Consider the following 21,031-nt stretch of genomic DNA (forward strand, 5'->3'; position numbering starts at 1 on the left):
TTTGTATCCTCCTCACAGCTTATACTCCCATCCAGCTTTGTATCCTCCTCACAGCTTACACTCCCACCCAGCTTTGTATCCTCACAGCTTGCACTCCTACCCAGCTTTGTATCCCCCTCACAGCTTACACTCCCACCCAGCTTTGTATCCTCACAGCTTACACTCCCACCCAGCTTTGTATCCTCCTCACAGCTTACACTCCCACCCAGCTTTGTATCCTCACAGCTTACACTCCCACCCAGCTTTGTATCCTCACAGCTTACACTCCCACCCAGCTTTGTATCCTCACAGCTTACACTCCCACCCAGCTTTGTATCCTCACAGCTTACACTCCCACCCAGCTTTGTATCCTCACAGCTTACACTCCCACCCAGCTTTGTATCCTCCTCACAGCTTACACTCCCACCCAGCTTTGTATCCTCACAGCTTACACTCCCACCCAGATTTTTATCCTCCTCACAGCTTACACTCCCACCCAGCTTTAGACCATAAGACCATAAGACATAGGAGTGGAAGTAAGGCCATTCAGCCCATCGAGTCCACTCCGCCATTCAATCATGGCTGATGGGCATTTCAATCCACCTACCAGCATTCTCCCCGTAGCCCTTAATTCCTCGCGACATCAAGAATTTATCTATCTCTGCCTTGAAGCCATTTAGCGTCCCGGCCTCCACTGCACTCCGCGGCAATGAATTCCACAGGCCCACCACTCTCTGGCTGAAGAAATGTCTCCGCATTTCTTTTCTGAATTTACCCCCTCTAATTCTAAGGCTGTGCCCACGGGTCCTCGTCTCCTCGCCTAACGGAAACAGTTTCTTTGCGTCCACCCTTTCTATTATCTTGTAAGTTTCTATTAGATCTCCCCTTAACCTTCTAAACTCCAATGAATACAATCCCAGGATCCTCAGCCGTTCCTCATATGTTAGACCCGCCATTCCAGGGATCATCCGTGTGAATCTCCGCTGGACACGCTCCAGTGCCAGTATGTCCTTTCTGAGATGTGGGGCCTAAAACTGGACACAGTACTCCAAATGGGGCCTAACCAGAGCCCTATAAAGGCTCAGTAGCACATCGCTGCTTTTATATTCTAACCCTCTTGAGATAAATGACAAAATTGCATTTGCTTTCTTAATCACTGATTCAACCTGCATGTTTACCTTTAGGGAATCCTCGACTAGCACTCCCAGATCCCTTTGTACTTTGGCTTTATGAATTTTCTCACCGTTTAGAAAGTAGTCTATGCTTGGATTCTTTTTTCCAAAGTGCAAGACCTCACATTTTCTCACGTTGAATTGCATCAGCCATTTCCTGCACCACTCTCCCAAACTGTCTAGATCCTTCTGCAGCCTCCCCACTTCCTCAGCACTACCTGCCTGACCACCTAACTTCGTATCATCGGCAAACTTCGCTAGAATGCCCCCAGTCCCTTCATCCAGATCGTTAATATATATGGTGAACAGCTGCGGCCCCAACACTGAACCCTGTGGGACACCGCTGGTCACCGGCTGCCATTCCGAAAAAGAACCTTTTATCCCAACTCTCTGCCTTCTGTCAGACAGCCAATCCTCAACCCATGCCAGTAGCTCACCTCGAACACCATGGGCCCTCACCTTACTCAGCAGCCTCCTGTGTGGCACCTTATCAAAGGCCTTTTGGAAATCCAGATAGACCACATCCACTAGGTTTCCCTGGTCTAACCTACTTGTCACCTCCTCAAAGAACTCTAACAGGTTCGTCAGGCACGACCTCCCCTTACTAAATCCATGTTGACTTGTTCTAACCCGACCCTGCTCTTCCAAGAATTTAGAAATCTCATCCTTAACGATCGATTCTAGAATTTTACCAACAACCGAGGTTAGGCTAATTGGCCTATAATTTTCCATCTTTTGCCTTGATCCTTTCTTGAACAAGGGGGTTACAACAGCGATCTTCCAATCGTCCGGGACTTTCCCTGACTCCAGTGATTTTTGAAAGATCTCAACCAACGCTTCCGCTATTTCTTCAGCCACCTCCCTCAGAACTCTCGGATGTAGCCCATCGGGGCCAGGAGATTTGTCAATTTTAAGACCTTTTAGCTTTTTTAGCACCATCTCTTTTGTAATGGCAACTATACTCAACTCAGCCCCCTGACCCTCTATAATTTTTGGGATATTACTCATGTCTTCCACTGTGAAGACAGACGCAAAGTACTTATTAAGTTCTCCAGCCATTTCCTCGTCTCCCATCACTAGCCTTCCGGAATCAGTTTGAATTGGCCCAATGTCTACTTTGGCCTGTCGTTTGTTTCTTATGTATTGAAAGAAACTTTTACTATCATTTCTTATATTACTGGCTAGCCTGCCTTCATATTTGATCCTCTCCTTCCTTATTTGTCTCTTTGTTAACCTCTGTTTGTTTTTGTAGCCTTCCCAATCTTCTGATTTCCCAGTGCTTTTGGCCACTTTATAGGATCTCTCTTTTTCTTTGATACATTTCCTGACCTCCTTTGTCAGCCATGGCTGTCTAATCCCTCCCCGGATAATCTTTCTTTTCTTGGGGATAAACCTCTGTACAGTGTCCTCAATTATGCATACAAACTCCTGCCATTTTTGCTCTGCTGTCTTCCCCACTAGGGTCTCCTTCCAGTCGATTTTCGCCAGTTCCTCTCTCATGCCCTCGTAATTACCTTTATTTAACTGTAACACCATTACATCCGATTTTGCCTTCTCTCTTTCAAACTGCAGACTGAACTCAATCATATTATGATCGCTGCTTCCTAAGTGTTCCCTTACTTTAAGATCTTTTATAAAGTCTGGTTCATTACATAGCACTAGGTCCAGAATAGCCTGCTCCCTTGTGAGCTCCATGACAAGCTGTTCCAAAAAGCCATCTTGTAAGCATTCCATGAATTCCTTTTCTTTGGATCCACTGGCTACGTTATTTACCCAATCCACCTGCATATTGAAGTCCCCCATGATCACCGTGACCTTGCCTTTCTGACATGCCTTTTCTATTTCCCGGTACATGTTGCGCCCCTGGTCCTGACCACTGTTAGGAGGTCTGTACATAACTCCCATTATGGTTTTTTTGCCTTTGTGGTTCCTCAATTCTACCCACACAGACTCCACATCATCCGACCCTATGTCGTTTAGTGCCATAGATTTAATTTTGTTCTTAACTAACAAGGGAACCCCACCCCCTCGGCCCACATCCCTGTCTTTTCGATAGGTTGTATATCCTTGGATGTTTAACTGCCAGTCCTGAACCCCCTGCAGCCATGTCTCTGTGATGCCTACCACACCATAATCATTCACGATGATCAGTGCCATTAGTTCGTCTACTTTGTTACAAATGCTACGAGCATTCAGGTAAAGTGCCTTAATGCTAACTTTCTTATCATTACAGATATTGGAAGTCCTAAGATGTCCAAAGTTATCCTTCCTTTTTCTTGCATTCCTAGTCTGCCTCAAATCCACCTGCCTACATGTTATCCTCCTGCGTATCTTGCCATTTAACTCCATGCTCCCTGTCGCTTTCACTTTCCCTTCCCCCCAACTCAGAAGTTTAAAGTCCTACTGACCACCCTATTTATCCTCTTCACTAGAACACTGGTTCCAGATCGGTTCAGGTGGAGACCGCCCCAACGGTACAGATCCCCCCGGTTCCAAAACTGATGCCAATGTCCCATGAAGTGGAATCCCTCTTTCCCACACCAATCCCTTAGCCACGTGTTTACTTCCCTAATTTTCTTGTCCCTATGCCAATTGGCACGTGGCTCGGGCAGTAATCCGGAGATTATGACCCTTGAGGACCTGTATTTCAATTTTCTTCCTAGTGCTTGATAGTCCCCGAACAGGTCCTCCACCCTAGCTTTACCTATGTTGTTAATCCCAACGTGGACCACAACAACTGGATCCTCCCCCACCCGCTCCAATATCCTTTCAAGCCGGTCAGAGATGTCCCGCACCCTGGCACCGGGCAGGTATCCTCACAGCTTACACTCCCACCCAGCTTTGTATCCTCACAGCTTACACTCCCACCCAGCTTTGTATCCTCCTCACAGCTTACACTCCCACCCAGCTTTGTATCCTCACAGCTTACACTCCCACCCAGCTTTGTATCCTCACAGCTTACACTCCCACCCAGCTTTGTATCCTCCCCACAGCTTACACTCCCACCCAGCTTTGTATCCTCACAGCTTACACTCCCACCCAGCTTTGTATCCTCACAGCTTACACTCCCACCCAGCTTTGTATCCCCCTCACAGCTTACACTCCCACCCAGCTTTGTATCCTCACAGCTTACACTCCCACCCAGCTTTGTATCCTCCTCACAGCTTACACTCCCACCCAGCTTTGTATCCCCCTCACAGCTTACACTCCCACCCAGCTTTGTATCCTCACAGCTTACACTCCCACCCAGCTTTGTATCCTCCTCACAGATTACACTCCCACCCAGCTTTGTATCCTCACAGCTTACACTCCCACCCAGCTCTGTGCCCCCGCACACCGAAAGGTTGTTTCCCCAAAACTCCTCCCCCCCACCCCCCACCACCCAAATGGGGGATATCAAACTCGGAGTCTCAGGATAAGGGACTCAGCCGTTTTAAGGGATCGGAGGATCATGAATCCTTGAACTCTATTTTTGAAAAAAAATGTCCGACAGTCGCTATTTTTCACTATTTCTGTCCTTCACACAAATGTTTGTCCTCCCTCTGCCTCTGACTCCTTCCTCTCCTCTTCCTATCCCTCCCTCCCTCTCTGTCGTATGCCAGCCTCGCCCTCACCCCCTATTCTGTCAGTGCCCTCTCTCACCCAGTCAGCAGTCTCTCCCTCCTTCCGGGAAGTGCGAAGGGGACTCAGGCAACGATGAAATCATTCCTGGGTCAAGGCTGTGCTGTGTCCCACCCGCCCACTCGTCCTGCTCCCCACGCACTCTCCTCACCTTCAATGTCCTCCGTGGCCAGGATGTCATATTTCTTCGTCTCCCGTTCGTCCTCCTCATCCTCCTCGTCGCTGTCCAGGGAGTGTTTTCCTTTGAAGCGACTCCCCGGTCCTCCACCCGAGGCCCCATTCACTCCGACCTGGAGGTGTGAAAGAGAGACAGAGATGAAGGGAGGCAGATGCAGACAGAGAAATATGTGAGAAAACGGCAATAAAAACAGATAATGTAATTAGATGGACGGCTTGGAAAACAATGCAGCCTGTGTGTGTGTGTGTGGGGGGGGGGGGCGTTGGCGACGCGATTGCCGGGGAAGGTCGGAGACATCTGGGTGTCACTGCGGTACAGAGGGATCTGGGTGTTGCTGTGCTGCAGAGTGATCAGGGTGAGCCTGCGGTACAGAGCGATCTGGGTGTCGGTGTGGTAGAGAGGGATCTGGGTGTCACTGCGGTACAGAGGGATCTGGGTGTTGCTGCGGTACAGAGGGATCTGGGTGTTGCTGCGGTACAGAGGGATCTGGGTGTTGCTGTGGTAGAGAGGGTTCTGGGTGTTGCTGTGGTACAGTGGGATCTGGGTGTCACTGCGGTACAGAGGGATCTGGGTGTCGCTGCGGTACAGAGCGATCTGGGTGTTGCCGTGATAGAGAGGGATCTGGGTGTCACTGCGGTACAGAGGGATCTGGGTGTTGCTGTGGTACAGAGGGATCTGGGTGTTGCTGCCGTACAGAGGGATCTGGGTGTTGCTGCCGTACAGAGGGATCTGGGTGTTGCTGTGGTACAGAGGGATCTGGGTGTTGCTGCGGTACAGAGGGATCTGGGTGTTGCTGCGGTACAGAGGGATCTGGGTGTTGCTGCGGTACAGAGGGATCCGAGTGTTGCTGTGGTACAGATGGATCTGGATGTTGCTGCGGTACAGAGGGATCTGGGTGTTGCTGTGGTACAGAGGGATCTGGGTGTTGCTGTGCTACAGAGGGATCTGGGTGTTGCTGCGCTACAGAGGGATCTGGGTGTTGCTGCGGTACAGAGGGATCTGGGTGTTGCTGCGGTACAGAGGGATCTGGGTGTTGCTACGATACAGAGGGATCTAGGTGTTGCTGCGGTACAGAGGGATCTGGATGTTGCTGCGGTACAGAGGGATCTGGGTGTTGCTGCGGTACAGAGGGATCTGGGTGTTGCTGCGGTACAGAGGGATCTGGGTGTTGCTGCGGTACAGAGGGATCTGGGTGTTGCTGCGGTACAGAGGGATCTGGGTGTTGCTGTGCTGTACAGTGATCAGGGTGAGGCTGCGGTACAGACGGATCTGGGTGTTGCTGTGGTACAGAGGGATCTGGGTGTTGCTGTGGTACAGAGGGATCTGGGTGTTGCTACGGTACAGAGGGATCTAGGTGTTGCTGCGGTACAGAGGGATCTGGGTGTTGCTACGGTACAGAGGGATCTGGGTGTTGCTGCGGTACAGAGGGATCTGGGTGTTGCTGTCGTACAGAGGGATCTGGGTGTTGCTGTGGTACAGAGAGATCTGGGTGTCGTTGCGGTACAGAGGGATCTGGGTGTTGCTGTGGTACAGAGGGATCTGGGTGTCGCTGTGGCACAGAGGGATCTGGGTGTCGCTGTGGTACAGAGGGATCTGGGTGTCGCTGTGGTACAGAGGGATCTGGGTGTTGCTGGGGTACAGAGGGATCTGGGTGTTGCTGTGCTGCAGAGGGATTTGGGTGTCAATGCGGTACAGAGGGATCTAGGTGTTGCTGCGGTACAGTGGGATCTGAGTGTTGCTGTGGTACAGAGGGATCTGGGTGTCGCTGCGGTAGAGGGATCTGGGTGTCAGTGTGGTACAGAGGGATCTGGGTGTTGCTGCGGTACAGAGGGATCTGGGTGTTGCTGTGGTACAGAGGGATCTGGGTGTTGCTGTGGTACAGAGGGATCTGGGGGGTGTTCCTGTGGTACAGAGGGATCTGGGTGTTGCTGTGGTACAGAGGGATCTGGGTGTTGCTGCGGTACAGAGGGATCTGGGTGTTGCTGTGGTACAGAGGGATCTGAGTATTGCTGCGGTACAGAGGGATCTGAGTGTTGCTGTGGGACAGAGGGATCTGGGTGTCGCTGTGGTACAGAGGGATCTGGGTGTCGCTGTGGTACAGAGGGATCTGGGTGTTGCTGTGGTACAGAGGGATCTGGGTGTTGCTGCGGTACAGAGGGATCTGGGTGTTGCTGCGGTACAGAGGGATCTGGGTGTTGCTGTGGTACAGAGGGATCTGGGTGTTGCTGTGGTACAGAGGGATCTGGGTGTCGCTGCGCTACAGAGGGATCTGGGTGTTGCTGTGGTACAGAGGGATCTGGGTGTTGGTGAGGTACAGAGGGATCTGGGTGTTGCTGCGGTACAGAGGGATCTGGGTGTTGCTGTGGTACAGAGGGATCTGGGTGTTGCTGTGGTACAGATGGATCTGGATGTCGCTGCGGTACAGAGGGATCTGCGTGTTGCTGTGGCTACAGAGGGATCTGGGTGTTGCTGTGGTACAGAGGGATATGGGTGTTGCTGTGCTACAGAAGGATCTGGGTGTTGCTGTGCTACAGAGGGATCTGGGTGTTGCTGCGGTACAGAGGGATCTGGGTGTTGCTGTGGTACAGAGGGATCTGGGTGTTGCTGTGGTACAGAGGGATCTGGGTTTTGCTGTGGTACAGAGGGATCTGGGTGTTGCTGCGGTACAGAGGGATCTGGGTGTTGCCGTGGGACAGAGGGATCTGGTTGTCAATGTGGTACAGAGGGATCTGGGTGTCAATGCGGTACAGAAGGATCTGGGTGTCAATGCGGTACAGAGGGATCTGGGTGTTGCTGTGGGACAGAGGGATCTGGGTGTTGCTGTGGGACAGAGGGATCTGGTTGTCAATGCGGTACAGAGGGATCTGGGTGTCAATGCGGTACAGAGGGATCTGGGTGTCAATGCGGTACAGAGGGATCTGGTTGTCAATGCGGTATAGAGGGATCTGGGTGTCAATGCGGTATAGAGGGATCTGGGTGTCAATGCGGTACAGAGGGATCTGTGTGTCACTGCGGTAGAGAGGGATCTGGGTGTTGCTGTGGTACAGAGGGATCTGGGTGTTGCTGTGGGACAGAGGGATCTGGGTGTTGCTGTGGGACAGAGGGATCTGGGTGTCAATGCAGTACAGAGGGATCTGGGTGTTGCTGCGGTACAGAGGGATCTGGGTGTTGCTGCGGTACAGAGGGATCTAGGTGTTGCTGCGGTACAGAGGGATCTGGGTGTTGCTGCGGTACAGAGGGATCTGGGTGTTGCTGCGGTACAGAGGGATCTGGGTGTTGCTGCGGTACAGAGGGATCTGGGTGTTGCTGCGGTACAGGAAGATCTGAGTGTTGCTGTGGTACAGATGGATCTGGATGTTGCTGCGGTACAGAGGGATCTGGGTTTTGCTGTGGTACAGAGGGATCTAGGTGTTGCTGCGGTACAGAGGGATCTGGGTGTTGCTGTGGTATAGAGGGACCTGGGTGTTGCTGCGGTACAGAGGGATCTGGGTTTTGCTGCGGTACAGAGGGATCTGGGTGTTGCTGCGGTACAGCGGGATCTGGGTGTTGCTGCGGTACAGAGGGATCTGGGTGTTGCTGTGGTACAGAGGGATCTGGGTGTCGCTGTCGTACAGAGGGATCTGGGTGTTGCTGTGGGACAGAGGGATCTGGGTGTTGGTGTAGTACAGAGGGATCTGGGGGTTGCTGTGGGACAGAGGGATCTGGGTGTTGCTGTGGGACAGAGGGATCTGGATGTCAATGCAGTACAGAGGGATCTGGGTGTTGCTGCGGTATAGAGGGATCTGGGTGTTGCTGCGGTATAGAGGGATCTGGGTGTCAATGCGGTACTGAGGGATCTGGGTGTTGCTGCGGTACAGAGGGATCTGGGTGTCAATGCGGTACTGAGGGATCTGGGTGTTGCTGCGGTACAGAGGGATCCGGGTGTTGCTGTGGTACAGAGGGATCTGGGTGTTGCTGTGGTACAGAGGGATCTGGGTGTTGCTGTGGTACAGAGGGATCTGGGTGACGCTGCGGTACAGAGGGATCTGGGTGTTGCTGTGGTACAGAGGGATCTGGGTGTTGCTGTGGTACAGAGGGATCTGGGTGTTGCTGTGGTACAGAGGGATCTGGGTGACGCTGCGGTACAGAGGGATCTGGGTGTTGCTGTGGTACAGAGGGATCTGGGTGACGCTGCGGTACAGAGGGATCTGGGTGTTGCTGTGGTACAGAGGGATCTGGGTGTTGCTGTGGTACAGAGGGATCTGGGTGTTGAACAGAGGGATCTGGGAGTTGCTGTGGGACAGAGGGAAATGGGTGTTGCTGTGGCACAGAGGGATCTCAGTGTTGCTGCGGTACAGAGGGATCTGGGTGTCACTGGGGTTCAGAGGGATCTGGGTGTCGCTGTGGTACAGAGGGATCTGGGTGTCACTGGGGTACAGAGGGATCTGGGTGTCACTGGGGTACAGAGGGATCTGGGTGTTGCTGAGGTACAGAGGGATCTGGGTGAGGCTGCAGTACAGAGGGATCTGGGTGTTGCTGTGCTACAGAGGGATCTGGGTGTTGCTGTGCTACAAAGGGATCTGGGTGTTGCTGCGGTACAGAGGGATCTGGGTGTTGCTGTGCTACAAAGGGATCTGGGTGTTGCTGCGATACAGAGGGATCTGGGTGTTGCTGCGGTACAGAGGGATCTGGGTGTTGCTGCGGTACAGAGGGATCTGGGTGTTGCTGTGGTACAGAGGGATCTGGGTGTTGCTGCGGTACAGAGGGATCTGGGTGTTGCTGTGGTACAGAGGGATCTGGGTGTTGCTGCGGTACAGAGGGATCTGGGTGTTGCTGTGGTACAGAGGGATCTGGGTGTTGCTGCGGTACAGAGGGATCTGGGTGTTGCTGAGGTACAGAGGGATCTGGGTGTTGCTGTGGTACAGAGGAATCTGGGTGTTGCTGTGGTACAGAGGGATCTGGGTGTTGCTGCGGTACAGAGGGATCTGGGTGTTGCTGAGGTACAGAGGGATCTGGGTGTCAGTGTGGTACAGAGGGATCTGGGTGTCGCTGCGGTACAGAGGGATCTGGGTGTTGCTGTGCTACAGATGGATCTGGGTGTCACTGGGGTACAGAGGGATCTGGGTGTCACTGGGGTACAGAGGGATCTGGATGTTGCTGCGGTACAGACGGATCTGGGTGTCAATGCGTTACAGAGGGATCTGGATGTTGCTGCGGTACAGAGGGATCTGGGTGTTGCTGCGGTACAGAGGGATCTGGGTGTTGCTGCGGTACAGAGGGATCTGGGTGTTGCTGCGGTACAGTGGGATCTGGGTGCTGCTGTGGTACACAGGGATCTGGGTGTTGCTGCGGTACAGAGGGATCTGGGTGTTGCTGCGGTACAGAGGGATCTGGGTGTTGCTGTGGTACAGAGGGATCTGGATGTTGCTGCGGTACAGACGGATCTGGGTGTCAATGCGTTACAGAGGGATCTGGGTGTTGCTGTGGTACAGTGGGATCTGGGTATCGCTGTGGTACAGAGGGATCTGGGTGTCGCTGCGGTACAGAGGGATCTGGGTGTTGCTGAGGTACAGAGGGATCTGGGTGAGGCTGCAGTACAGAGGGATCTGGGTGTTGCTGTGGTACAGAGGGATCTGGGTGTTGCTGTGCTGCAGATGGATCTGGGTGTTGCTGTGGTACAGAGGGATCTGGGTGTTGCTGCGGTACAGAGGGATCTGGGTGTTGCTGTGGTACAGAGGGATCTGGGTGTTGCTGTGCTACAAAGGGATCTGGGTGTTGCTGCGATACAGAGGGATCTGGGTGTTGCTGCGGTACAGAGGGATCTGGGTGTTGCTGTGGTACAGAGGGATCTGAGTGTTGCTGCGGTACAGAGGGATCTGGGTGTTGCTGAGGGACAGAGGGATCTGGGTGTTGCTGTGGTACAGAGGGATCTGGGTGTTGCTGTGGTACAGAGGGATCTGGGTTTGCTGCGGTACAGAGGGATCTGGGTGTTGCTGAGGTACAGAGGGATCTGGGTGTCAGTGCGGTACAGAGGGATCTGGGTGTCGCTGCGGTACAGAGGGATCTGGGTGTTGCTGTGCTACAGAGGGATCTGGGTGTTGCTGCGGTACAGAGGGATCTGGGTGTTGCTGCGGTACAGAGGGATCTGGGTGTTGCTGCCGTATAGAGGGATCTGAGCATCCTGGTGCATCAATCGGAAAACTGTCCTTTATCGCGAGGGGAGCGGATGGCGTATAAAAGTCGAAATGTGCTGCCACAACTCTGTGGGGCATTTCCGCAGCTAAGTACTGCTTACTCACGGAGGGAGAGACTCCCGTAGGAGGAGGTTGCAAGAAGGTTCCGTGGGCTGGTTCCTGCAATATGTGAGGTGTGTGGGGGGCTTGTCTCATGAGGAAATGTTTGAGCAGGCTGAGGCCCTTCTCCCATTGAAATCTAGAAGTGCGCGAGGTGATCTTATTGGAACATATGACTAGGCTTCTGGAAATAAACATAGGAAATTACATAGGCTTGATGTCAGATTTGACCCGTATGGACTGGGCAGGAAGGCTAAAAGGTAGCACAGCTGATGAGCGGTGGCTGTTGTTTGAGGAGATACTCAATTCCCACAACTAAAACATATCCCAGAGAGGAAGAAAGATGGGAAGAGGTCAAAAAAACATCCATGGCTAAACAAGGAGGTCAAGGACATTATCAAGACAAAAACTAAGTTGTACCATATTGCAAAGGCCAGTGGCAGGCTGGAAGATTGGGAAACCTTCAAACATAAACAAAGGGATACTAAAAGATAATTTAAAAAAGCTATGGTAAATTATGAAAATAAACTAGCTCAGAATATCGAAACGGACAGCAAAAGCTTCGACAGGTACATAAAAGGGAACCGAGTCGCTAAGGTGAACGTTGGCCCCTCGGAGGCTGAAACTGGTGAGTTAATATTGGGGAACGCAGAGATGCTAAATCAATACTTTACCTCAGTTTTCACGGTGGAGGTCACTAGTACCATTCCTATAGGAACGGGCAATTCAGAGGGAATAGAACAATCAGCATCAATGGGGAAACTACTGAACAAACTATTGGGATTGAGGGCAGACAAGTCCCCAGGGCCCAACGGCCGGCATCCTGGGGTGTTAAAGGAAGGGGCAGCAGAAATAGTGGATCCATTGGTTATAATATTCCCAAATACCCTGGACACGGGAAAGATTTCAGTGGACTGGAAAATGCTGACGTAACGCCCCTATTCAAAAAAAGGGAGGGAGGCAGAATGTGGGAAATTACAGACCAGTTAGTTTAATATCTGTTGTTGGAAAATTGATAGAATCCGTTATTAAGGAAGTAATCTCAGGACATTTGGAAAGTTATTAAGGAAGTAATCTCAGGACATTTGGAAAGTCAAAGTGCTATCCATCAGAGCCAGCGTGGGTTTATGAAGGGTAAATAATGGTTGATTAATTTACTAGAGTTCTTCTAAGATGCAACAGGCAAAGTAGATGATGGGGATGCTGTAGATGTAGTATATCTGGACTTCCGGAAGGCGTTTGATCAGGTGACGCACAGAAGGTTAATTCACAAGCTACGATCGAAGGGGGATTCTGGGTAGTTTATTATCTTGGATGGAAGACTGGCTGGCGGGCAGGAGAGTCTGGATGGCGGTTAACGCGGATACATGTGAGGTTATTTTGGTCGGAAAAATGGGCAGGCAACTTATTATCTAAATGGGGAGAGACTTCGGGGAGCTTTGATGCAGAGGGATCTGGGGGTACTCGTGCACTAGTCACAGAAAACGAGCGTGTAGGTGCAGCAGTAATAAAGGAAGCCAATGAAATGTCGGCATTTAGAGCTGAAGGAATTGAGTATAAAGGTAGAGAAGTGTTGCTGCAACTGTACACGGCATTGGTGAGACCACACCCGGAGTATTGTGCACAGTTTTAGTCCCTTATTTGAGGCAAGATGTTGTGGGCATTGGAGGCAGTTCAGAGGAGGTTCACTAGATCGATTCCAGAGATGAGGAGTTCGGGGTACAAGGAGAGATTGAACAGTTTAGGCCGATACTCTCCAGAGTTTAGAAGAACGAGGGAAGATCTAATTGAGGTATACAAGATGATAAAAAGTCTGGATAAAGTAGACGTGGAGCGGATGCTTCCTCTTGTGGGGCATTCTGGAACGAGAGGTCATAGTCTAAGAATAAGAGGTAGCAAATTTCAAACAGATTTGAGGAGAAGCTACTTCTGCGCAAGGGTTGTGAATCTGTGAAATTCGCTACCCCAGAGAGCAGTGCATGCTGGGACAGTGAGTCAATTTGAGGAGTTAAGACAGTTTTTAATTGGTAATGTGTTATGGAGAACGGGCAGGGTGGTGGAGTTGAGTCAGTGAGAGGATCAGCCATGATCATATCGAGGGTGTTTAAGCTCTGGAAGCTAAATTGCCGACTGCTGCTCCGCGGTCATGCGTTCCAGGGAGCGATACTCCGGCTGATTTTGTAATCCTGCTCTTGGCCTGTAACCATGTAGGGAGCAGATGAGGAACATATCAGACATGACAGAATTGCGGAGCAGACACGATGGGCTGAATGGCCGAATACTGCTCCGACATCTTGTCTTATCAGATTGTGAGGTGAGGGCTCGACAGTGGATATGAAGAGGATGTTCCACCCCCCTCATGGTGGGGACGGGGACGAGAACAAGCTTTGGGGGGGGGGGGGGGGGGGGGGGGGGGGGGGGGTGGGGCACAGTTTCAGACTAAGGGGGTCTCCTCACTGCAGGCAGAGATGGGGAGCATGGTCCTCTTTTGTCTGAGGGTCAATCTATGCAGTTCTCCCCCCCCCCCACAACCAGGAGAGCAGTGGGGGCTAGACAAGTTTCTGATCGACAAGAGGGAGTCGAGGGTGATGGGGAGGGGGAGGAGAGTGGAATTTGCGTACAGATAGGTCAGGATCGAATGGGCCAGTAGGATTCGAGGGGCCCAATGGCCGACTCCGACTTATCAGGCGCACAATATGATGCTGCGGCTGAGAGAGAGTGCAACACGCAGGCTCATTTGTCGTTTGTTCCGGCATTCACATACCTGCTGAATTACACTGTCGTCTTGATCCCCACTCCCAACCTCAAAGGACACTTTGCGTTTCGACATTTTCACAATCAGGATCTGCTACCTGGCAACAAAGTGTTTGCAATTACCCAACAGGAGGCAGACACTCATCAAGTACAGACACAGTTCAATGAGGTGTAGATACAGAGTAAAGCTCGGTCTACACTGTCCGCATCAAACACTCCCAGGACAGGTACAGCACGGGGTTAGATACAGAGTAAAGCTCCCTCTACACTGTCCCCATCAAACACTCCCAGGACAGGTACAGCACGGGGTTAGATACAGAGTAAAGCTCCCTCTACACTGTCCAGCATCAAACACTCCCAGGACAGGTACGGCACGGAGTTAGATACAGAGTAAAGCTCCCTCTACACTGTCCCCATCAAACACTCCCAGGACAGGTACAGCACGGGGTTAGATACAGAGTAAAGCTCCCTCTACACTGTCCAGCATCAAACACTCCCAGGACAGGTACGGCACGGAGTTAGATACAGAGTAAAGCTCCCTCTACACTGTCCTCATCAAACACTCCCAGGACAGGTACGGCACGGAGTTAGATACAGAGTAATGCTCCCTCTACACTGTCCCCATCAAACACTCCCAGGACATGTATAGCATGGGTTTAGATACAGAGTAAAGCCCCCTCTACACTGTCCCCATCAAAGACTCCCAGGACAGGTACAGCATGGGTTTAGATACAGAGTAAAGCTCCCTCTACACTGTCCCCATCAAAGACTCCCAGGACAGGTACAGGATGGGGTTAGATACAGAGGAAAGCTCCCTCTACAATGTCCCCATCAAACACTCCCAGGACAGGTACAGCATGGGTTTAGATACAGAGTAAAGTTCCCTCCACACTGTCCCCATCAAACACTCCCAGGGCAGGTACAGCACGGAGTTAGATACAGAATAAAACTCCCTCTACATTGTCCCCATCAAAGACTCCCAGGACAGGTACAGGATGGGGTTAGGTACAGGATGGGGTTAGATACAGAGGAAAGCTCCCTCTACACTGTCCCCGTCAAACACTCCCAGGACAGGTACAGCACGGGGTTAGATACAGAGTAAAGCTCCCTCTACACTGTCCCCATCAAACACTCCCAGGAGATACAGCACGGGGTTAGATACAGAGTAAAGCTCCCTCTTCACTGTCCCCATCAAACACTCCCAGGACAGGTACAGCACGGGGTTAGATACAGAGTAAAGCTCCCTCTACACTGTCCCCATCAAACACTCCCAGGACAGGTACAGTACAGGGTAAGAACATAGAACATAACAGCGCAGTACAGGCCCTTCGGTCCTCGATGTTGCGCCGAGCTGTGAAACACCTCTAAAGCCCATCTACATTATTCACTGATCATCCGTATGTTTATCCAATGACCATTTGAATGCCCTTAGTGTTGGTGAGTCCACTACTGTTTCAGGCAGGGCATTCCACCCCTTACTACTGATACAATGTAAAGCTCCCTCGGCACTCCCCATCAAACACTGCCAGGATAGGTACAGCATGGGGTTGGATACAGAGTAAAGCTCCCTCTACACTGTCCCCATCAAACACTCCCAGGACAGGTACAGCATGGGGTTAGATACAGCGTAAAGCACCCTCGACACTGTCCCCATCAAACACTCCCAGGACAGGTACAGCATGGGGTTAGATACAGCGTAAAGCTCCCTCGACACTGTCCCCATCAAACACTCCCAGGACAGGTACAGCACAGGGTTAGATACAGAGTAAAGCTCCCTCTGCACTGTACCCATCAAACACTCCCAGGGCAGGTACAGCACGGGGTTAGATACAGAGTAAAGCTCCCTATGCACTGTCCCCATCAAACACTCCCAGGACAGGTACAGCATGGGGTTAGATACAGAGTAAAGCTCCCTCTACACTGTCCCCATCAAACACTCCCAGGACAGGTACAGCATGGGGTTAGATACAGAGTAAAGCCCCCTCTACACTGTCCCCATCAAACACTCCCAGGACAGGTACAGCACGGGGTTAGATACAGAGTAAAGCTCCCTCTACACTGTCCCCATCAAACACTCCCAGGACAGGTACAGCACGGGGTTAGATACAGAGTAAAGCTCCCTCTACACTGTCCCCATCAAACACTCCCAGGACAGGTACAGCATGGGGTTAGATACAGAGTAAAGCCCCCTCTACACTGTCCCCATCAAACACTCCCAGGACAGGTACAGCATGGGGTTAGATACAGAGTAAAGCCCCCTCTACACTGTCCCCATCAAACACTCCCAGGACAGGTACAGCACGGGGTTAGATACAGAGTAAAGCTCCCTCTACACTGTCCCCATCAAACACTCCCAGGACAGGTACAGCACGGGGTTAGATACAGAGTAAAGCTCCCTCTACACTGTCCCCATCAAACACTCCCAGGACAGGTACAGCACGGGGTTAGATACAGAGTAAAGCCCCCTCTACACTGTCCCCATCAAACACTCCCAGAACAGGTACAGCACGGGGTTAGATACAGAGTAAAGCTCCCTCTACACTGTCCCCATCAAACACTCCCAGGACAGGTACAGCACGGGGTTAGATACAGAGTAAAGCTCCCTCTACACTGTCCCCATCAAACACTCCCAGGACAGGTACAGCACGGGGTTAGATACAGAGTAAAGCTCCCTCTACACTGTCCCCATCAAACACTCCCAGGACAGGTACAGCACGGGGTTAGATACAGAGTAAAGCTCCCTCTACACTGTCCCCATCAAACACTCCCAGGACAGGTACAGCACGGGGTTAGATACAGCGTAAAGCTCCCTCGACACTGTCCCCATCAAACACTCCCAGGACAGGTACAGCACGGGGTTAGATACAGCGTAAAGCTCCCTCGACACTGTCTGCATCAATACATCCCAGGGCGGTTGCAGTGCAGGGGAGTTTGAGGCACAGGGCATACTGTCGACCTCGCTCCGCGTTCCAGAGATCAAGCAATGCATATACAGGTCATAGAATTTATCGTGCAGAAGGAGGACATTCGGCCCATCAAGTCTGCACCGGCCCTTGGAAAGAGCACCCTACCCAAGCCCACAGTAACCCTACCGCATCTTTTTGGCACGGAGGGCAATTTAGCACGGCCAATCTGCCTAACCTGCACGTCTTTCGGGAATTGTGGGAGGAAACCGGAGCACCCGGAGGAAACCCACGCAGACACGGGGAGAATGCGCAGACAGAACTGGAGCTGTGAAGCAACTGTGCTAACACTGTGCTTACATGCTGCCCAATCACCCAGGGTCCATCCGCCAAGGGCTCCAATTGCCAGGGCTACTGAGACTTTGCCCTTTGACCACCGCCTTGCAGTGATTGCCCCAGAGCAGGGGGCGAGACATCCAATTCTGCTGGGTAAGAGTGCCCCTGACAGTGCTGCACGCCCCCCCACCTTGCCGGTGCTTCCCTCATTGGGGGGGGGGGGGGGGAGAGAGGGGGGGGATTGCTGGAGGTGGCACTAGCCCTGCCAACAATGCCCCCTAAAAGGTTGGCACCCCCACATTGAGAATAGCTGTCTGGCAGGGGCTGTCTGGCAAGGACTCTCTGGCAGTTGTAGTTTTCCACCCTCCTCCCCTCCCGGGCAGCACAGGGGAGGCAGAGAAGTGGACTACACCTCCCACAGTGCCCCGCGCCGGACTGCAACGGCGCGCATGCGCCTGCTCCTACCAAGGGTGAGAATACATTGCGCCTGCGCCGCTGCCCCAACCAACGGCACAGCTCATGCGCACACCCTGCAACTTGTGGGGGGGAAAATGGTGGCCGCTACTTCTCTGCCCAGGGGGCCGTATAACGGGGATAGTGCTGGGGAGTAACCGAACCGCTCTACCCCCGTTACCTACTCACCCGGCGCGGCCTCTCTGCCGTTCGATGGAGCCGCTGGAAGCACCTTCCAGCCACCGAGCTGCGCCACTGTTCCGGTTCACTTCCGGGGCAACGTCACCCCAGGGCAACCGCCATTCTGCAACACCTCACTTCCGCACCCGGACACTGAGCCCCGCCCACAGACACTGAACTGCGCCCACAGACACTGAACTGCGCCCCCGGACACTGAGACCCGCCCCCGGACTGAATCCCGCCCCCACACACTGAGCCCCGCCCCCGGACACTGTGCCCCGCCCCCGGACACTGAGCCCCGCCCCCGGACACTGAGCCCCACCCCCAATCATTGAGCCCTTCCCCCACACACTGTTCCCCGCCCCCACACCCTGAGCCCCGCCCCCTCTCACTGAGCCCCGTCCCCTCTCACTGAGCCCCGTCCCCTCTCACTGAGCCCCGCCCCCGGACACAGCCCCACCCCCACACACTGAGCCCCGCCCCCACATACTAAGCCCCACCCCCACATCCTGAGCCCCACCCCCGGACACTGAGCCCCTCCCCCACATACTGAGCCCCGCCCCCACATGCGGAGCCCAACCCCCACACACTGAGCCCCACCCCCGGACACTGAGCCCCTCCCCCACACACTGAGCCCCACCCCCACACACTGAGCCCCAACCCACACACTGAGCCCCACCCCCACACACTGAGCCCCGCCCCCACACACTGAGCCCCACCCCCGGACACTAAGCCCCTCCCCCACACACTGAGCCCCGCCCCCACACACTGAGCCCCACCCCCACACACTGAGCCCCGCCCCCACACACTGAGCCTCGCCCCCGGACACTGAGCCCCGCCCCCACACACTGAGCCCCGCCCCCACACACTGAGCCCCACCCCCGGACACTAAGCCCCTCCCCCACACACTGAGCCCCGCCCCCACACACTGAGCCCCACCCCCACACACTGAGCCCCTCCCCCACACACTGAGCCCCGCCCCCCACACACTGAGCCCCGCCCCCACACACTGACCCCACCCCCACACACTGAGCCCCACCCCCACACACTGAGCCCCACCCCCACACACTGAGCCCCACCCCCACACACTGAGCCCCGCCCCCACACACTGAGCCCCGCCCCCACACACTGAGCCCCGCCCCCACACACTGAGCCCCGCCCCCACACTGAGCCCCGCCCCCACACTGAGCCCCGCCCCCACACACTGAGCCCCGCCCCCACACACTGAGCCCCGCCCCCGGACACTGAGCCTCGCCCCCACACACTGAGCCCCTCCCCCAAACACTGAGCCCCGCCCCCACACACTGAGCCCCACCCCCACACACTGAGCCCCTCCCCCACACACTGAGCCCCGCCCCCGGACACTGAGCCCCACCCCCACACACTGAGCCCCACCCCCACACACTGAGCCCCGCCCCCACACACTGAGCCCCACCCCCACACACTGAGCCCCGCCCCCACACACTGAGCCCCGCCCCCACACACTGAGCCCCGCCCCCACACACTGAGCCCCGCCCCCACACACTGAGCCCCTCCCCCACACTGAGCCCCTCCCCCACACACTGAGCCCCGCCCACACACACTGAGCCCCGCCCCCACACACTGAGCCCCGCCCCCGGACACTGAGCCCCGCCCCCACACACTGAGCCCCGCCCCCACACACTGAGCCCCGCCCCCGGACACTGAGCCCCGCCCCCACACACTGAGCCCCGCCCCCACACACTGAGCCCCTCCCCCACACACTGAGCCCCGCCCCCACACACTGAGCCCCTCCCCCACACACTGAGCCCCACCCCCACACACTGAGCCCCGCCCCCACACACTGAGCCCCGCCCCCACACACTGAGCCGCGCCCCCACACACTGAGCCCCTCCCCCACACACTGAGCCCCGCCCCCCGACACTGAGCCCCGCCCCCACACACTGAGCCCCACCCCCGGACACTGAGCCCCACCCCCACACACTGAGCCCCGCCCCCACACACTGAGCCCCGCCCCCACACACTGAGCCCCGCCCCCACACACTGAGCCCCACCCCCACACACTGAGCCCCGCCCCCACACTGAGCCCCTCCCCCAAACACTGAGCCCCGCCCCCACACACTGAGCCCCACCCCCACACACTGAGCCCCGCCCCCACACACTGTGCCCCACCCCCACATACTGAGCCCCACCCCCACATACTGAGCCCCACCCCCACACACTGAGCCCCGCCCCCACACTGAGCCCCGCCCCCTCTCACTGAGCCCCACCCCCACACACTGAGCCCCACCCCCACACACTGAGCCCCGCCCCCACACACTGAGCCCCGCCCCCACACACTGAGCCCCGCCCCCACACACTGAGCCCCGCCCCCACACACTGAGCCCCGCCCCCACACACTGAGCCCCTCCCCCACACACTGAGCCCCACCCCCACACACTGAGCCCCGCCCCCACACACTGAGCCCCTCCCCCACACACTGAGCCCCGCCCCCACACACTGAGCCCCTCCCCCACACACTGACCCCACCCCCACACACTGAGCCCCGCCCCCCGACACTGAGCCCCGCCCCCACACACTGAGCCCCTCCCCCACACACTGAGCCCCGCCCCCACACACTGAGCCCCACCCCCACACACTGAGCCCCACCCCCACACACTGAGCCCCACCCCCACACACTGAGCCCCGCCCCCACACACTGAGCCCCTCCCCCACACACTGAGCCCAACCCCCACACACTGAGCCCCACCCCCACACACTGACCCCACCCCCACACACTGAGCCCCGCCCCCACACACTGAGCCCCGCCCCCACACACTGAGCCCCGCCCCCACACACTGAGCCCCGCCCCCACACACTGAGCCCCACCCCCACCCCCACTCACTGAGCCCCTCCCCCACACACTGAGCCCCACCCCCACACACTGAGCCCCGCCCCCACACACTGAGCCCCGCCCCCACACACTGAGCCCCGCCCCCACACACTGAGCCCCACCCCCACACACTGAGCCCCGCCCCCACACACTGAGCCCCGCCCCCACACACTGAGCCCCGCCCCCACACACTGAGCCCCGCCCCCACACACTGAGCCCCGCCCCCACACACTGAGCCCCACCCCCACACACTGAGCCCCTCCCCCACACACTGAGCCCCACCCCCACACACTGAGCCCCTCCCCCACACACTGAGCCCCTCCCCCACACAC

At 55.2% G+C, this 21,031-nt stretch overlaps 1 long non-coding RNA gene across 1 annotated transcript; it reads right to left on the reverse strand.

The window, feature by feature from the left end:
- Window positions 1–4,919: 4,919 nt before the first annotated feature.
- On the reverse strand, window positions 4,920–18,013 carry LOC119954958. Its single transcript, XR_005458341.1, has 3 exons — window positions 17,858–18,013; window positions 13,987–14,074; window positions 4,920–5,062 (listed from the first exon to the last, which is right to left on the reverse strand). It is a non-coding gene; the product is annotated as an uncharacterized LOC119954958 (long non-coding RNA).
- Window positions 18,014–21,031: the final 3,018 nt, after the last annotated feature.

The sequence above is a fragment of the Scyliorhinus canicula genome, chromosome 20 (assembly GCF_902713615.1).
Source record: "Scyliorhinus canicula chromosome 20, sScyCan1.1, whole genome shotgun sequence".
Lineage (NCBI taxonomy): Eukaryota > Metazoa > Chordata > Chondrichthyes > Carcharhiniformes > Scyliorhinidae > Scyliorhinus > Scyliorhinus canicula.